Source organism: Pongo abelii, chromosome 2 (assembly GCF_028885655.2).
Source record: "Pongo abelii isolate AG06213 chromosome 2, NHGRI_mPonAbe1-v2.0_pri, whole genome shotgun sequence".
NCBI classification, from domain to species: domain Eukaryota; kingdom Metazoa; phylum Chordata; class Mammalia; order Primates; family Hominidae; genus Pongo; species Pongo abelii.
In genome coordinates this window covers 158,246,970-158,267,393 of record NC_085928.1, presented here as the reverse complement: position 1 = coordinate 158,267,393, position 20,424 = coordinate 158,246,970, and the positions used below count along the sequence as shown (strand labels likewise).

Sequence of the window (20,424 nt, the reverse complement as noted above, 5' to 3'; positions counted from 1 at the left end):
TCTAGTTAGCAGATGGTAGATTGGTAACCCAGGTACTCTAATTCTAGCTCAAATTCCCCTTTTATTATATTCTGCTTTTTTCCCTACTTCTAAGTAAGTTTGTAACATGCAAGAGAGTTTAGTGGTAATATTTTAAATAAGATTTGAATTAAATATTCATCTATTTACTTGTATTTAGAGATCTTTTGATTTAAAGGCTATGTTACAAGTGGAGTCATATCCCTGTAGTTTTTTATTTCTGAAGTTTGACACAAATGTTTATTGATTTTTTTTATAATTAGATGGGCTTTTTGGCTTCTAATGGTTAAGATCTCAGGAAAATTGAATTGCAACTCTTGCTGCATCACTGTATTTAGGTAATTCCTCCTCATGTGCACAGAGACCTGCTCAAATGATGTCATTTGTAGGATAATTGTCTTGTCATGATCAGCCCTTTCTAGCCACTAGCCATTAGGGGAGTAGGCAAATAGAATACTCAAAGGGTGAAAAAAAACTTGCTGAAAACCTAGAGATGTTTGTAAATAGTTGAAACATAATGGAGAGGGTTTATTTAATCCATGCTGAAGAAATTTTAATATTAACCATATCTAAGTTCTATCTCTTTTCGCCTCTATTTTCAAAACAATTGAAGACTGTTGTAGAGATGTAATCTAAAAATAATAAGGGAGTACAAGTAGTGGTGTTTCAAAACTAAATTCTACCTGCAGTTTGAATTTTACTAGGGCTTCCATCTATCCAGAGGGGTTTGGAGACCATGGTACCCAATCTGATGGAGGAGAAGTAACTGTTTCCTTTGTGTCTTGGCCACTCTACCCGCCTAATGCAGAAATTACTAAAGGACTTAAGGCTAGAGCCTTTAGTGTGTGCTAACAACGAAAGGCAAGGGGACTCGAGGGAAAGTCATTCAAAAAAAAAAAAAAAAACATAAATGAGCACGCAAGCATAACTAATGCTTATAGAAACATTTTAGGTTATGAGAAAAATATGTTGGGAAAAGGAATTTGACAGGTGAAGGAAGCCATAGTACAGTTCCAGAACATACTTTGTATAAAAATAGAAAGCAACTTAGAATAAATTGGTAGAAAAGGATAGTATTCAACACCCCAAATTATTAAATATTTCTTACTACCTGTAAGTCACGTCTCCAACATGCTTGTTTATTAAAGAAAAAACAAAGCCAAGATATGACAGAACTTTTCTAAATTTCAAGGAATGGGAGTCAAAATGTTATATGAAGATGAAATTATTCTGTGCACAAATCATTTCAGAGCTCTAATTAAGACCCTAACTTAATTTCCATTTAATTTCAGTTGGTTTTTTCCCTCCTGCCCTAGACTCACTTTCTGTCCATAGAGATCCCTGAGGGTATCAGTCTCTCATCACTAACTTGATCCCTTACCCTTACATCCCTGAGGTCCAAAGTCACCCAGAAGCCAATTATATATGTGTATTTTTGGCACACTGATGCTATTTTAATTGTTATTTAATGATTTTTCTGTACTATAATTATTTGCTTCTGAGATAAAGCCATGCAATTATATTTTCTATGCTGTTTCTTCTTCTGAAAACAAATGCATGGCACATGTGTTTCTGAAACAAATTGTCTTCCTCAATGGAGATACACCTAAGATGTCCTTTCCAAAGAGGTTACAGAAACAAAATGTTTTAGACTTTCCTTCTAATTTATTGTATCTGGTGAGTGCTGTAATTAAAGATTAGAAGCCACAGGAAATTATTTCAAAGCATAAAGTTCCCTGGAAAGAGATTATCTATTTAATTACCAAGAAGGCTCCTTATTGTAAAATTCAAATTTTTCAAATAACAGAAACTCAAGTAATAATTTTAAAAACATTTTCGTTGTGAAATATGACACAGATATAGAAGAGTATACAAAATAAGCATACATTGTATTGAATAGTTATAAAGCAAACATCCATGTAAAGACCATCCAAGTAAGAAAAAAAAATTAATATTGCCAGAATCTCAGAAGCCTCCATGTGTCAGTTTTCTGTCAAATTCCCCTCCATTCCCCTTAGAAGTTACCATTATTCTAACTTGTATGGTAGTTATTTCCTTGTTTTACTTTATAGTTTTTCTGCATATGAATATATTCCAAACAAGTTTTTAAACTTCATATACAGAGAGCCATACTGTTAATGTATTTGCTTCCATATTACTTCTTTTGGTCAATGTAATGTTGTTAATGATTTTCCATGTTGTTATGTATAGTTCCAGGCTGTTCAATTTTATTATGATAGGTTATTTTATTGAATGAGCATACCTACCTCATGCATTTATTCCATTGTGGAGAAACATTTGAGTTGGAAGGCAGCTATGCTCACCACTATACAACCAATGTTGCATGACATTTGGGTTGACATTTTGGATATTACAAATGTTATTGGAATGAATATCCTTGTATATGTGTCCACTTTATACACATTTTTAAAGTGATGTTAGGAGCATAGGCTTTAAATTGACCAACTCAGTAGCAGTCACTCTTTCAGGGAATAAATGCTTTTTCTTTCCATTCTGTTGCCACTTAATGAACTCCAAAAAACACTCTATTTACATTCCCAATTTCTATCTTAAATTTAATGGGTGCTTAGGTATACTGGTATGCTGATTAACCACCATTTGTACCCCGACACCTCCCAAACTATTGTCTATCCTTCCCTGTTCTGCTTTATTTATTCCTTGGCAGGTTAACGCCTACTGAGGGTTGTCCTCTGGTTGTGTTTGGCCAATGGGAGATTGGGTTTGGCTTCTAGTTCTAGTGCATTTGGCTAATAGGATGCACAGGGAGGATATCTGACCGGAGAGCAGTTGGGGTATTTTTCAATGACTTCCTCCCTGTTTTTGTACTGAGGCACTGACAGTAGATCCATTACTTCATGACTCTAGTTCCTTCTGGGAAGTCCATTCTCCATGGATTCAGTTTTTGCTGGATTCCAGGACTACTATTTTTTCCCTTGTCCCTTCAGTTGCAAGAGTGGCCATGGCTTTCCACTATTGCTAGTCTCTAAGCACTTACTGTCACTTATTTGTTTCCCTTTAAAGTCTTCTTTAATTCATTTGGAGTAAATTCTGTTTCTTGATGAGACCCTGACTGATACCTGGTTTTTGAATTTTCTTTAAATAGAAGTTGCAGATGTTTTTTCAAGTACAATAACTGTTCAAGTTTTCAGAATGGTTGTCAGATTTGATTTTAGGTTTAAGTAAAAGAGCATTGCTAAAAATGAAGACATCCATCCAAATATAAAAAGAGGTACAAAAGACTGGTCAGTGTAATTGAATATTAGGTGATGTGCATGAAAGTGAATTGAAGTATGCATTATATGAATTAATCTAGGATCATAAAATTGAGCCCATATTCCTGGTATGCAAGCTGGTGACTAGTCAAATTATTCATGGTTTTCTAAATCTCAAATGTTCCAGAGTTTTTTAGTTTACTCCACTTTTATAAATATGTTTAAAGGACTATTCTTCAAGGCCAGTGAAACTTCCCTGCATTTTATCTGACTTTCTCTTGTTCCAGTTTCTGCAGAGAGGGCACCACACCAATAAGTGTAATGACAAGGCCAATACAGAGTCTTAATATCTGAAATAGCCAGAAATTTCAGCATTTCAATTGGCCACAGGTTCTACCTGTATTTTCAAATTTTTAAGCTTTGAGAGAAAAATATACACAACCTCTCAGATTTCCTGCTCTATTGAGCTCAGAAAAATATGTAATTCTAGCTTAGCTTTTATAAGCATTGTTTTTGATGACCCTAAGCTTGGTGTGAACTCCTAAATCTACATTAAGGAAACACCTATTTTTGTCTTGGGTATTTTGATTTTGTCATATTCCAGCCCAGATGACTAAAGAATAATTAACAAAGACAGTTTTAGTTTAATTTGTTAATAATATAACAAAGTCTCTCCCTGGGACCATTTGTATTACTTCTAAATGTACCTAAGCATCAAATAGTTAAGCATGAGCATAAACAACCTAAAGTTCACCTATGCAGGGAAGAAAAAAACTAAGTATCTGTATATCGAATTGACCTTAGAGACACTACTCTTGGATAGATATAGGTAGTGAAGATTTTGTCAAAGTATTTATTTGGCTTTCTTTGAAAATGTAAGCCTTAATATATATCTAGGATGATATAACAAATTTTGGTCTTGCCATGTTATTTCTAAGGTAAAGGGCATTGTGATATTCACATTTCTCAGAACAATGCCTGGCACATAGTAGGTACTCAATAAAAACCATATATTGTTATTGAGTAAGCCAAATGCTATTCATTCTTTGAAGAGATCCATTATAATTCTTCATAATGACCAAGTATTTATTATCATATAAGCTTCGTTTAATATTCTAACAATTCTATTGCTTTTGGCTTTAGTGTTTTTCATGCAGTATGAAACAGATTGTAAAGATGGAATCCTATGGAATATGCTGTGTTTGGTGCTAATTCCCAATCAAGATGTGTATATTGCTTAATATCCTCTGAAATCTGTATGAAACTAATGTACAGTTAACAATTTTACAACTGTCCTCTCTTAACACAAAACATAAGGCTTTTAAATAAAGGAAACAGATTTAAATACAATTTGTATCAACACATTGCAGTAACATTTTTACCTAGGGAAATGAAAAAGAATGTAATGGATTTTAATGCATACCACAGTACAAATAGATGCTCAGCATTACTTTGACATTGCAGTATCTTTTACACTTTCAAAAATAATTATTTTTGTCTTTTCTAGTTCTACTAACATTTAGTTGCTTAAAGTTTTTAAATCTGAAATTTCTGACAATTTGAAATGAGTCTATTGTGTGTGTACATACATGTATACACACTATTACATATACACTTATTTAATTTATACACTTAATCTTTAAAAAGTTACATAATTGCTGACTCTGGCATCTTTGCTACCACTCTCTTTTCTGAGCCTTGGTTATATTTTAATTGAATGTGTTCAGTACTTGGAAAAATACAAGTTGGAAACCAGTTAACATCATGGAAAAAAACAGTGCTAAGATGTAATGCCAAAGACAAAATGGAGTATAAGTAAGGTTGGCAATATAAGGAACACGTTTAGTAGTACCCATTATACATTTCCAGATAAATTTATTAATGTTCTTGGGGTGCCTTTGAGCTGTGTAACAATAAAGTGTGCATACAAAAATGTTTTGCACAGAATCTGGCACATGGAAAGAGCTCAATGCATTATTAGCAACATGCATCTCCCTCTTTTGGGGGAGGCAAATGCCCCTCATCTATGTGACAGTTTGTAATTCATCAGTACCTTATTCAAAGCTTCTTTGTTGTATAAAAATTTGTATAGTTTTCTCTCTTTACTTGTCACAGACTCAGTGAAGCACATAATTACTGTCCTAGACTATGGGGCTGTAACTTGGAGGTCCCTCTTATTGTACACCTGAGGAAATTGAAGACCAGAGCAGTTAAATGACTCACTCGATTCACCTGTTACTGACAAAACAGGACCAGAAGTCAAGTCACCTTACTCCTCATCCTGTGCTCCCTTACTCAGCTCATATTCAAATGATGAACTACGTTGACAAAGAATTATGATAAATTGGAAAAATATACACTATTTTTTATAATATAGATTATAATTTCCAAACTGATATCCATATGTATTATTAAAGTACAGATATCTTTCATACACAAAGATGACCTGAATATAACCAATAAATTCTGGATACTTTAAAGGAAACTGTGATTTGACAAAAACAGAAGAATTTTTATTATTGCCATACACTTCACAGGTTGATATTTTAACATTTTATAGGAATCAAAGTATACAAAAGAAACAATACACGTTAGGAGAAAACTGGGGTTCTTGTCCTGTATTTATCATGCCTCACCTGTTTGACTTTGGCAAGATTATTTAAGTTATTTGAGTCTTACTACTTAGGTTTGAAAATGGATATATTTCTTTCTTGGTTTTGGTGTGAAGATCATATGTTAGTGTTTTGTAAACTGTAAAGCAGTATATATTGCAAAGTGTTATCATTACATAGTAGAACACAGTAGTTAAGAACAACTCTTGAATTATCCTGTCTGTGTTGTAACATTGTTTCTGCCTCTTATTGGCAAGTTACTTTTTAGGCCTCAATTTCCTCATTTATAAAATGGATAAATTAACAGCACTTCCCTCAGAGTTTTAAATTTATTTAAATTAATTAATTTAAATAAATAGCACCACTATATTTTTAACACTACTGATAACATTGAAGTATTTTATGTTATAAAATCAATATGTTTTACATTGTGTAATTAATAATATGATGTAATAAGGATAATCATTAAGGAAAAGAAAAAATGTCAAATCATTCTTGAATATCCCATTCATTAAAATGTATAAAAGACTGGTAAAAGTAAGTGAGGAGGAAGTGTATTAAACAAATTCACATGGAATGACCTCAGAATGAACACAGCTAATTAAAAAAGCAGGCTAAGAACTATCTTTACTTAGAATTCTTCTCATCTCTTGGCTCAACTGACCATTATAACCTTATTTGTCTTAATGATAATTCCTCATTTTATTACCAGCTGTGCACCATGTCCAGAATCACAGAGAAAAAAATTGACATATTTTGGCCTGAGTTCAGTGTTCAGAGAGTGCAATTATACATATCAAGATTAATAGAATAGTTTTACTTTTGAATGTGAAAAAGAAGGAAATAAGAATCAATAACAAACAGATAAATAGGATTTTAAAACATGAGTAAAATTTTGGATCCCTTGGTAAATCTGTCTCTAAAGTGTAACACTGTAAGTTGTCTTTTTTTTTTTTTTTTTGGCAAAAAGCATACTTGAATAGGAAGAAAGAAATTCAATTTGTAGAAAAAGGAAAATATCAGGTTTTTGAATTACAAATAGTCTTTCAGTTGATAGAAACATAGATTAATTAGGGGTAAATTATATAACTGCTGGGCTATTTTCAGCAATCAGTCATGTAAAATGCTGTCCTAAACACAATGTTAGGAATTTTTTTAAAATTAAATTCATACTTTTGGCTGCATAAATGTCTTCTTTTGAGAAGTGTCTGTTCATATCCTTTGCCCACTTTTTGATGGGGTTGTTTGTTTTTTTCTTGTAAATTTGTTGGAGTTCATTGTAGATTCTGGATATTAGCCCTTTGTCAGATGAGTAGGTTGCGAAAATTTTCTCCCATTTTGTAGGTTGCCTGCTCACTCTGATGGTAGTTGCTTTTGCTGTGCACAAGCTCTTTAGTTTAATTAGATCCCATTTGTCAATTTTGGCTTTTGTTGCCATTGCTTTTGGTGTTTTAGACATGAAGTCCTTGCCCATGCCTATGTTCTGAATGGTAATGCCTAGGTTTCTTCTAGGGTTTTTATGGTTTTAGGTCTAACGTTTAAGTCTTTAATCCATCTTGAATTAATTTTTGTATAAGGTGTAAGGAAGGGATCCAGTTTCAGCTTTCTACATATGGCTAGCCAGTTTTCCCAGCACCATTTATTAAATAGGGAATCCTTTCCCCATTGCTTGTTTTTCTCAGGTTTGTCAAAGATCAGATAGTTGTAGATATGCGGCATTATTTCTGAGGGCTCTGTTCTGTTCCATTGATCTATATCTCTGTTTTGGTGCCAGTACCATGCTGTTTTGGTTACTGTAGCCTTGTAGTATAGTTTGAAGTGAGGTAGTGTGATGCCTCCAGCTTTGTTCTTTTGGCTTAGGATTGACTTGGCGATGCGGGCTCTTTTTTGGTTCCATATGAACTTTAAAGTAGTTTTTTCCAATTCTGTGAAGAAAGTCATTGGTAGCTTGATGGGGATGGCATTGAATCTGTAAATTACCTTGGGCAGTATGGCCATTTTCACGATATTGATTCTTCCTACCCATGAGCATGGAATGTTCTTCCATTTGTTTGTATCCTCTTTTATTTCCTTGAGCAGTGGTTTGTAGTTCTCCTTGAAGAGGTCCTTCACGTTCCTTGTAAGTTGGATTCCTAGGTATTTTATTCTCTTTGAAGCAATTGTGAATGGGAGTTCACTCATGATTTGGCTCTCTGTTTGTTTGTTATTGGTGTATAAGAATGCTTATGATTTTTGTACATTGATTTTGTATCCTGAGACTTTGCTGAAGTTGATTATCAGCTTAAGGAGATTTTGGACTGAGACAATGGGGTCTTCTAGATATACAATCATGTCATCTGCAAACAGTGACAATTTGACTTCCTCTTTTCCTAATTGAATACCCTTTATTTCCTTCTCCTGCCTAATTGCCCTGGCCAGAACTTCCAACATTATGTTGAATAGGAGTGGTGAGAGAGGGCATCCCTGTCTTGTGTCAGGTTTCAAAGGGAATGCTTCCAGGTTTTGCCCATTCAGTATGATATTGGCTGTAGGTTTGTCATAGATAGCTCTTATTATTTTGAGATATGACCCATCAATACCTAATTTATTGAGAGTTTTTAGCATGAAGGGTTGTTGAATTTTGTCAAGGGCCTTTTCTGCATCTATTGAGATAATCATGTGGTTTTTGTCTTTGGTTCTGTTTATATGCTGGATTACATTTATTGATTTGCATATATTGAACCAGCCTTGCATCCCACGGATGAAGCCCACTTGATCATGGTGGATAAGCTTTTTGATGTGTTGCTGGATTCTGTTTGCCAGTATTTTATTGAGGATTTTTGCATCAATGTTCATAAAAAATGCTCATCATCACTGGCCATCAGAGAAATGCGAATCAAAACGACAATGAGATACCATCTTACACCAGTTAGAATGGCAATCATTAAAAAGTCAGGAAACAACAGGTGCTGGAGAGGATGTGGAGAAATAGGAACACTTTTACACTGTTGGTGGGACTGTAAACTAGTTCAACCATTGTGGAAGTCAGTGTGGCGATTCCTCAGGGATCTAGAACAGAAATACCATTTGACCCAGCCATCCCATTACTGGGTATATACCCAAAGGATTATAAATCATGCTGCTATAAAGACACATGCACACGTATGTTTATTGCGGCACTATTCACAATAGCAGAGACTTGGAACCAACCCAAATGTCCAACAATGATAGACTGGATTAAGAAAATGTGGCATATATACACCATGGAATACTATGCAGCCATAAAAAATGATGAGTTCATGTCCTTTGTAGGGACATGGATGATATTGGAAATCATCATTCTCAGTAAACTATCACAAGGACAAAAAACCAAACACTGCATGTTCTCACTCATAGATGGGAATTGAACAATGAGAACAAATGTACACAGGAAGGGGAACATCACACTCTGGGGACTGTTGTGGGGTGGGGGGAGGGGGGAGGGATAGCATTAGGAGATATACCTAATGGTAAATGACAAGTTAATGGGTGCAGCACACCAGCATGGCACATGTATACATATGTAACTAACCTGCACGTTATGCACATGTACCCTAAAACTTAAAGTATAATAATAATAATAAAAAAATTAAATTCATACTTGACTTATTATGACTCATTAATTTTTAAAAACTACATTGTTGAGCAAACAAGAAGTGACCTGCAGCATACACAATCAGCCCTTATAGAAGAATATTTATTTGAGAAAATTCGCAGTGATAGGACACTTGCAGAGGTGTTGCCCTGACACTCTGGGGCAGCACACAGCAATACAGCAGTATCATATGCCAATGCAGACTCTTAAGAGAGAGAACCTTTGGGCTGGGACTTTTAAGCTGAATGATTAGGGAAAGACTAGTTCTTACCCTGCCATGATCAGGAGATGAATGAACATTCCTCAAAGATGGAAAAGGAACTTTACATACTCTTTTCAGTTGCACATGAGATGGTCTTATCACTTTAGAAAGAAACATGACTTGGCCAGGCGCAGTGGCTCATGCCTGTAATCCCACCTCTTTGGGAGGCCGAGGCGGGCAGATCACCTGAGGTCAGGAGTTTGAGACCAGTCTGACTAACATGGTGAAACTGTGTCTCTACTAAAAATACAAAAATTTAGCTGGGCGTGGTGGCAGGCACCTTTAATCCCAGCTACTCGGGAGGCTGAGGCAGAAGAATCACTTGAACCTGAGAGGTCAAGATTGCAGTGAGCCAAGATCATGATATTGCACTCCAGCCTGGGCTACGAGCAAGACTCTGTCAAAAAAAGAAAGAAAGGAAGAAAGAAGCATGACTTTACCATCTTTATTTGGAAATTAATTGTGGTTTAAAGTTGTGTGTTGGCACCATGTTGACAAGGGGTGGACTTGGTGGTTTTTATAATATGCTAACTTGGCTAGGCTCAAGTTCATTTAGTAGAATTATCTGCACTGTAAGTTTCCAGTTGGTTGGGCTGCAAGAGATTTTTTTTTCTTTTATTTGAGATTCGGGGGGTGGAAAGAAGCAGCCATCATATTGTTTTTATGTGCAGAAGGCCAGCGCAGGTGCTATTGACAAATTAGCATTTTGTTAGATGCTGGTGTGAGACAGCAGCCAGGGCAGCAGGTTCTCCACCTTCCTATGAACCCTCTTTTAGCTTCCTCTACTCCTTGGCCAGGTATGCAGGTGTGTGTTTATTTCCATGATGAAGAGCACCAGCTTTTTTTTGCAAGGCACTCACATCACTGAAGGCAGAAGTAGTAAGAGCCTGATTGAGTTCCAGTCTGTCCTTGTGGGTTCCAGTTTGACCATGTGAGTTATAGCTTATCCTTTCTCTTCCACATTTTATACTCTTTGTCCCTTCTTGATCTCTTGCCCTGTAGACTTTAAGCTCCAACATCAGATATGAAGATAACAGCTTTCCAGAAAATTTTATACCAAACCCTGCAATTACGTAAGGTCAAATTATGTAATAAATTATATATGTCTCCTAGTGCTTCTGCTTCTCTTATTGAACTCTGATCGATACAGAATTCGGTACCAAGAGTGAGGGATTCTTTGGAAGAATTATAGTCTAAATAGGGGGCAGAGAAATGTTTTGATGGTTGCGGGAGTGAGATGTGTCATAATAACTTAGCAAGAATGTTAAGGAGAGTGAGAGATTAGTTTGGGTGAGTACCAGACAAAGCTTATTGAAAAGGGCAATATTAAAGTTGTTTCTGAACCATTTATACCTAGATATGTAAGACCAGGGGAGTATAACATTCCAAAAGAGAACATAATATTAGTAAAAACACAGAATAGTTTCTATTTTTTTTTTTTTTTTTTTTGAGATGGAGACTCGCTCAGTCGCCCAGGCTGGAGTGCAGTGGCGCGATCTCAGCTCACTGCAACCTCTGCCTCCCAGGTTCAAGCGATTCTCCTGCCTCAGCTTCCCGAGCAGCATTTTGGGAGGCCGAGGCAGGTGGATCACGAATTCAGGAGATTGAGACCATTCTGGCTAACACGGTGAAACCCCATCTCTACTAAAAACACAGGGTTTCTACTTTTTCTCTTATGTTTATGCTATATACCTAGTTATGCAAACCAGTGGAAGTTATCTTTGATTCTTTCTCCTCCCTTATTCTTCATGTGTCAATTGTCTATTGCTGTGTGACAAACTATCCCATTAAGCATTTATTTTTCATGAGTTTATGTATCAGTTGGGAGGTACTTCTGATTGTGGCTGAGGTCACTCATACATCTGTCAGCTTTGGGTCAGCTGATCTTAGCTGGGCTTTCTTAGACGTTTGTAGATTGGTTTGCTATAAGTTGGTCTGCGATAGTTTCAGATGGGAAAAGCAGGCTCTGTTGTGTGTGCTCTCTCATCCTCCAGCAGGCTAGTGTGGGCTTATTCTCATGGAGGTGGCAGGGTTCCAGAAGAGGAAATAGAAACATTACAAAGTCTTTAAAAGTCTCTGCTTATGCCAAACCTTCAAGCCCTATTGGCCAAAGGAAGCTGCATGATCTATATCAGGGGAAAATAAACCAATAAAATTATAGGTCAAAGGGAGTGGGTATAGGACGACCAATAATTGGAGCCATCAGTGCAACTAGTTGCTACACTACATATCCAGTGAGTCCTTAAACCCAATTGATTATACTTTTTTAAATTATTTTGAGTTAATTTGTTTCCCCTGTCACTATCTCAGTTTTATTCCATTCTCATCTTCTGACTAGGCTATCACAATAGCTCCTGTACAGGATGGAATTATGTCCCTACCAAATTCATACTCACCTAGAACCTCAGAATATAGCCTTATATGGAAATAGGATCTTTTGTAGATGTAATCAAGTTAATTTATACTAGATTAGGGTGTACCTTAATCCAATGGCTTATGTCCTTATAAGAAGAGAGAAATTTGAACACAGATGTAGGTAGGAGAATGCCAAATGAAGATGGAAATACACGGGAAGAATGCCATATGAAGAGGAGGCAGAGATTGGAATCATGCATCTGCAAACCAAGGAAAACCAAAGATTATTGGCAACCACCACAAGCTAGGAAGAGGCAAAAAGGATTTTCTCCTAGAGCATTTATAAAGAGCATAGCACTGATAATTGACTTTGGGCTTCTACCATCCAGAATGGTGAGATAGTAAATTTCTGTTACTTTAAGCCACCTAGTTTGTGGTAATTTGTTATGGCAGCCCTAGGAAATGAATACAGCTCTGGAGCTACCTTCGTTCCCTCAAATTAAATTCCTAGAGTGGATGAAGATCTGTTCTCTGCATTACCCCAAATGGAGGTTTCTACAACGTAAACCTTTTCATGGGACTTTTCTTCTTTAACATTTCCTGAGAGACTTCAGGGTTAACTCTAATATCCTCAGCAGGGAATAGGGAGACTATCATAACTTAATCCTCTGTGAACTTCTCAGCTGCAGCTCTCTCCACTCCCATGAAAACATCCTAAGGCCCAGCCATGTCTATAATTATTAACAATTTATCACATACTCTCACCTCCTAATCAATTTTAATACCCAGCTCAGGAATCCCTTGTTGATTTTCTTTGATTGTTTAAGACTGGCCAGGATCTTTATGCCTTTCTTGTGGGACATTTCATATTGTACTTTAAATATCTAGCTATTTTTCTGTTTCCCACACAAGACACTAGGCTTTTTGGCAAGTAATATTCTTTGGACATAGTATGAGTTCAATAAGTAATTTTTGTTTGAAGGTACATAAATAGATGGGTGGGATTACATAGAAATGAGGCACAGCTTGGCTTGGCTAAGGAATCAGAAAGTCGTTTTTGGGAATGATCTTTCTAAATTGTCTTTTTTTTTTGCTGTAAGATAAAATTAGTACATAAATTCCCCAATTTTTCTATAAGTCTCTAAGAAACTTCAATTTATTCTTGTTTCTTAAAGAAATTCCTTTTCTCCTTTTGAAACTCTAAAAAATGTTGGAACAAAAGTTTTGTAACAGAGTTATACAGTGTTTTTATTTGTTTGTTTGTTTGTTTTCATAATGCTTAGGAGTTAGCCAGGCAACGGATAAACATTTTCTCTCACTAGAATATAAGCTTCATGGCAGGGATTTTACTTGTTTGCTCATTGATGTGTTCCCAGCACATAGCACTGTATCTGACACATGATGGTGGTAATGTATACTCAATAACTACTTGTGAAATGATATCTTTGCTTGTGAGACTTTTTTACTGTCTTAATGTGATTGACCTGTCAGTTTTTTTAAAAAGAGAGATTCAATTCTACTTGTAATATTTTAGGGTTCTTAAAAACACTTAGTCTACTTTTTATATGTTTAATAGCTTTTTGTGGGCTTTTAACACATTGCCTTGTTTTGACTGCTTTTACTAAATAAACACCAGCTTGCCATTGATAGAAATGGACTCTCTTTTCTCTGATAACGTATTTTAAATAATAATATCAGTATATTATTTTAGAAAGTGGAATCTGTATTTCAATAATTTTTTCTTTCATTCCTCAAGTGTGGGCACATGCATGAGTGTGTGCATGTGTATCTGCATTTGTGTGTGTGTGTGTGTGTGTGTGGGGGGGGGGGGGTAGGGAAGGAGAGACTAGTAAAGTGTAGCATCTGAATATGGCAATAATTATTTTATAGTTAACTCAATTTCTTCCTAAGTCATCCCGTCACCTTGCTTTGCTGTGTTTAAATTTAGTGTTTAATCATGTATACCTGGTTAGCACTTAAAATTTAATTACAAAACAATTGCAAAAGTTCTTTACAGAAATAAGAGTGTTAATATGGCCATCAGTGAAATATGGAGTTTTTTTAAATTACTTAACACATTTTTGTATTTTTGATATGTTCTGCTTGAAACTAATTCATGCCGTTTATTCTCTCCATGTACTTGCAGTATGTATTTGGAAACTGGATAAGTGGTGTTTTCTTAGAACTAGGCTATCAGTGTAAATAAGTTATCAGTAAAATTAAACCACCTACAATGCTAGTAATTTGCTTAATTTATTCGTAACATGCATAAGGTCTTTGAGTTTATGTGTAAAGTTTCAGAGATTTGAATGATGGAAAATTCTCCAGTATACAAATCATTCCTTGTTCTGCAGTAATAAAGCCCTGCTGTCATCAGGCAAAATAAATAGAAAAAAATCCAGAAATAAAGGCCTTTTATTAAAAATTTCTCCCTTGTTGGTTTCTTAGGATTCTCTTCTACAGTGCCATCACTCCAGTCATGTAAATCATGTGTCACTTCATAAAGGAAAAGAGTGGCTGAAGATACCCAAACTCTTTGTTTTCCTTCATCCATCCATCTATCCATCCATCCATCTTATCTACTATCTGTCTGTACATATTTAATGGGTACCTGCTATATGCTGGGCACTGTCCTGGATGCTTCACTACCTTTATCTTATTTAATCTTTACAAAAAACTTATTACCCACCCATTTTACAGACAAGAAAGCTGAAGCTCAGAGTGGTCAAATAATTTGTCCAAGGTCCTAGTCTTTAAGTAGTTGATCTGGGATAAAATTCAGATGCTTGACTCCAGACACTACATATGGTTGCCTCTCTTGGTAGTTTTCTTCTGGAATGGAAGGGGTAGAGGAGGGGGAAAAGAAAAGGAAGTCAGCAGGTGATTTAACTGGATCAGTTTGGCTTAAATACATTTAAATTAGAGGTTCAGAATTAGAGAGCATGGGACAGAAGTGCTTGTAGTTGACATTATGCTTTTGCAGGCATTAGAAAAAGTTTCTCCTCTAAGCCAGAGCACACAGCTTAGTGAGCACAAAATGCACACTCAACGTAAACCCCTTCTCACTCCCTTGCCAGGTGCCATTTTGTAGGGTGCAATCCACATCAACATTTGGGGTGGCCCTAAATGGGCGCATCTATCATGAAGGCTTGGCAGGGTTGAGTGTAGGGAAACAATGCAGAAAACTTCCCATGCAGCTGACTCCCACCCAATCCTTGCATTTCCCTGCTTCATTTATAAAAGATTATGAATGTATAGTTAAAAATCTGCTACTTTCCCACATGTTGAGAGCAAGGGAAGTACATAGCTCAGAGTCCTCAGCCAGACTTGCAGTCTGGCTATGAACTATCATACTTGTCTGACATCCCAGCAAGACTTCTTCTCTATACCACATTTTCAAGTATCCCATCATACTTTACATCAAATAGGGCTAAGAAAATTCTAATACATAATAAGTGGGTAAAATAATCTAAAAATTAATAAAATATCAACTCTTAGCAGATTAAAAAATAACATATAAGATTAACATGCCATGTTGTTTCCCAAATTAAATATTGGAATTAAATAGTAAAAACAAAGTTCATTTTTTGCTCCATAGATGTTACAGAAAGAGAATGTTGAAAAGACTTGAGAATATTGGCAAGTGATTACAGAAGAGCTGAAATATTGATGGTAATCTTGAGAGGGAATGATGAAGTTAGGAGGGATTGTCAGCTCGGAATGAAGTGGAGGGGTGTGGCACTGGAGGACCCAGAAGGTTAAGGAACAGAAAAAGAAGTAATTGCAGCAGAAAGCTGGCAAGAGAGAAGGCTGTGGTGACAATGTGGGACACTCGAATTTAATTTTTGGAGGTGCATATTTAGAGTCCAGGGGTGGCTGAAAGTGAATTGACATATGGCTCCCTGACAATGAGAAGACCAAGGAAGGAGGTCAGGGTGTTGGACAGTTTGGGTGGATGTTGATATCCCCCAGGATGATATCAGATCTTGTGGTAGAGAGGAAATGCAATGAGAATGTGCTGCTGTTTTCCAAGAGAAATGGCAATGTGGGGGATATTGCCAAGAGACTGAAAACTTCAAAGAGGCAGATGCTTGCTACACAAGTTAGAGAGGGATGCAGAGGTCTTGAAGTGGCACTGGGAAGTGATCTGACACTATCTCCCCTGGGAAGACATGGAACGAGGTGTACCATGAGAAAATCCAGTTTCCACATGAGAACATGAGAAATATTCAGTCAAGATGCAAGATGCTGAGGACACGGAAAAACTTATTTAATGTGGATTCCACAGAGGTTCCAGAGGGCACAGCGGAGAGATCTGAGAGGAAGAGTAAATCTGTAGGGGTGTAGATGAGGAGGTGTAAGTCCAGAGAAGCGTGGGGATTAGCACAGGAAAGATGTGAGACATAAAGGCTTTCGCTGATCGTGCTTTCCCATACAAGTATTCCAAGCAGTCTTCTGCTGTCTGGTGAGAGGAGAGAAGGACCAGGCTTCTCAGGAGAAGTCAGCTAGCTGCTCCTGTGATTAACCGTGTTTCCTAGAAACTCTTGGTAGAGGGGATCAAGCTGGTCCCTGTTAATTGCTGCTCTTATATCTAGCGACTAAAGTGTTTTAAGTTTTGTACTAAGATTTGCACTTTTTACTTGAGAATGCTGTGGAAGATAAAGCAAGTTACATGAAAGACAAAGTAGCTAATGCCAGGCCTTTTCATTTGTAAGAATGAATTTCAACTATGTGTGTTATTTCTTAGAAAGGCAAATCAACTTTTTAGATTAATAGTGCACTAGAGATAAATCCTATGAATTAAAAAAAACAACACATGAGCATTGAGAGGGGAATAATTTTCTCCCCTGGGCACTTCTAATTCCAGGGTGGAGGAACTGAACATGTGTGAGTCAGAGATGATGGGAAGGAAGGGTAGGCATGTGAAGCTCGTATTAAAACTTAGACAAGAGGAGTGAGTATCTCTGGATGGGCAGGGATAAATGGAGTGTTTGCCTGAGAGTTTCTTCCTGAGTTGTCTGAAATGAGGATGAGTTGTGGAGAAGCTGTGCTGCCAGTTCTGTTGATTGGATGTAGACTATATGGGAATGAAAAGTTTTCTGAAACACCAATCTCTTGCCCACAAATAACTTTGTAACTCAGACCATAAGAAACAAGGGATGTGGGCATTCCATTATTGTCCTAGGTCACTCAGTGGAGAAGAAGGACGAATGCATTGCATAAGGAAAAGGGTGTGTGGTACTATTCAGGTGGAGGTCATGTGGGGGATATAAGGCAAGTGACATGGTTGGCAACCAGATTGTGAGCCTAGTCAAAGGGTCGGGACTTCTTTGTTGAACTTCATGCCTGTGCTTTATAAAGAAGATACCTTCTTTATAAGGGTGGCAAAACAGTGTGGTTGCTTATACACCTATCGAGCTGATGTATTGCCTATTAGGTCTGATTAACATGATTCATTAATATAGTGGATCAAAGTGATATTCTGCAGGATGATTAAATCAAACAAGTCCCTTTGGACTATATTATGACAGAGAGCAGGATAATTAACATATATCTAGGGCAAAACCATGAATTTGCACTGCTGTCCATTCCAAACGAATGCAAATTACTTCTAATTCTCTTTTCCAACAGGTATGGAAAAATGCATTTGCCGTATCGGTAGCTAGATATCATATACCTGAGGCTGTGTTTGAAGTTACTATTTGGTTAGGTTTATGGTAGTCCACTGTAATTTGCCACAAAATATCTAGTTTTCTCAAAACCAAATGGGTGAATTAAATGGTGATATTATGGGGAATGCAATCCCTGTATCTTTTAAATCCTTGAAGTTGGTACTAATCTCTGCCATTCTTCTGAGTTGCAATGTTGTTTTTGATTAACTATGTTGGTGGAGTAGAAAGGTAGTCTTAGAGGCTTCCACTTGCTGTACCTTACTATAATAACTCTTATTTTATTTATCAAAGTACCAGTGTGAGGACTCTACCAATGCTTAGTATATCCATTACAATTATTTATTTGAGAAGTGAGGAAATGATCACAAGATGAATCCTAGGACTGTCTGTGAGGTAGACATGAGCTAGAAACCTAATTACTACTTGACACACACACACACACATATATATATATATATATATATATATATATATATATATATATATGCTTTAACAGAGGGACCGTAATAGTGTTTTAGGTGTCTCAGTTAGCATCAACTGGTGCCCCATATCCAACAGGGTATTCCCCTTTCCTTCGTGTAAGTTTGCCTGAGTAAATGGCTGTAAGTTCCTTTGGGGGAGAACTTAGAGAATCACTGCAACATACATTTGTCATGGCATTGCAGGGTCCTTTCTTCTGGAATATCTTAGTTTCTCTTTTAATAAACAGGTTCTATGTTTGAGAATTTGCAAATATATGTATTAGTCATCTAATTAATGCTAATGCTCTAAATGTTGTTTTCCAAGTTAAAAAAAAAAAGGACAGTAACCAGCATGTGCTGACAAATACAAAAATTGGAAATATGGATTTTTCTAGAGGAAAACTCAGTTTTCTGAGGTGGTATGAGACCAGTAGTTCTTGCTCTCAAGGAGATCACAACTCAATTATGGAATCAATATCTATATATATGGCAAGGTTACTGAAGTTTGTTAAACATACTGCCAATTACAGTTCATTATAAAATAATTTTCTGTACATTTTTGAACTCACCCAACATTTTTATGGCCAGATAAATGAGATTTTAGAAGTCTTCTTGTACAAGATTAATGCTGTTTCTAGCATTGTATTCCACCTATAAAACTAGAATCCTCTGCAGATTCAACTTTTCTGATAAAATGTAAATTATTTACTCCTTCAATTTAAGAAGCTCCAATTAGAAGAGAAACATATAATCACTTTTAAGGAATTGGAATAAATGCCAAATGCATATAATTCCTGAAATTCAATGGATTAAAAATGAAGAAATAAAGAATAAATTTCTTCTGTTATCAAGTAAATATTATATAATCAGAAAGGAAAACTCCATGGAAATATAAACTACATATTCTCTAAAGATTACGGATATGCTTCCCCAATATTAGTCGTATCTTTTTTGGTTCCTAGGAGATGCTATTTCCAGAGAAATATCTAGAGGAATCTATAGGAGGTAATTTTCATTTGGCTCAAATGATGCACCAGGGATTTCTTAAATCTAAGATTAAATAGATTAAATTTACTTTTATTTACAGTCTCTTCAAATAACTTTCTTTAAAGACATCACTCTCTTAATAAAGATTCTTGTCTCACCTAAAGTTCTCTCTTAATTACAGAAGGCCAAGCAAAATGCTTCCAAAGAAAAAAGTTTTCTTAGCTTTTATGATCAATTTGTAAAAAAGAATATGATATTCTTTTTTGATACAAAAATATCACAAAAATTGATATTTTTCAATTGTGATCCTTTTTCTTTTATAGATTTTGCAATTGATTAGATACCTCATTAGTATTTATGTAACAAATACAAATAAGCATGTATAGAGGTAGTAAGTTTCCTTTTGAAACAAGGGACATTAGAGAGCATTTCCTGTTTTCATCCTCAAACTTACATGTATTAAAAAAAATCATGGTTTAGCTAAATAAAACTTTAGCTAAAGAATTAATACTTAAAAATATGTAATTCCTAAAAATAATTTCTTTAAATGATAGCAAGAATAGGATGTTAAAAAATGTTCAGTAATATAGAAATAGCTGTAATATTCCTTGCACATTATGCTCTGTCACACCTGAGAAATGCTCATGTTAATGTTTTTCCCTCTGCCAGATCCTTTTCCTTATACCTCTTTTTGCTCATTAATTCCTATAAATGCCTACATTCTTTAAACCCAGTTCAGTTACCATATCATCCACGAAGGCTTCCCTGATGTCCACAGTGGGCGGACTTCCCTCCATTGTGTCCCTGACATGAGGACTTATGTCTTTTTCCATCGCATCATGAGCTCTGGACCCTCAGGGACCATATGCCTAGTTAAGCGCCCTTCACAGGGTTCTGCCAACAAGAGAGGAATTTTAAACTTTATTGCATGTTGTTTAATGACATTTATGTTTTAAATAGCTCTTAAAGATTATTTCTGAAGCTGAGCAAATATTGCTCATCACATGATAGAGGCATTTGGAATATAAATATGACTTAAAATATACTGAGCACCAATCATAAAGGATATAGAAGCTAAAGAAAATACCACAAGCCTCTTCATGATTTGTTTTTCCCTTTGAGAATTATTCTCTGTGAAATTTAGTAAGCTAAGAGCTCTGTTTGTCTTTTCCTAAGCTGCGTTTATGAAATGCTGTGTTTAACAGATATTT

At 35.9% G+C, this 20,424-nt stretch overlaps 1 long non-coding RNA gene across 1 annotated transcript in view; it reads left to right on the top strand.

The window, feature by feature from the left end:
- LOC129058350 (uncharacterized) overlaps positions 1-20,424 on the top strand; it is a 95,776-nt gene that overhangs the window by 343 nt on the left and 75,009 nt on the right. The gene's annotated exons all lie outside the window — the stretch shown is intronic.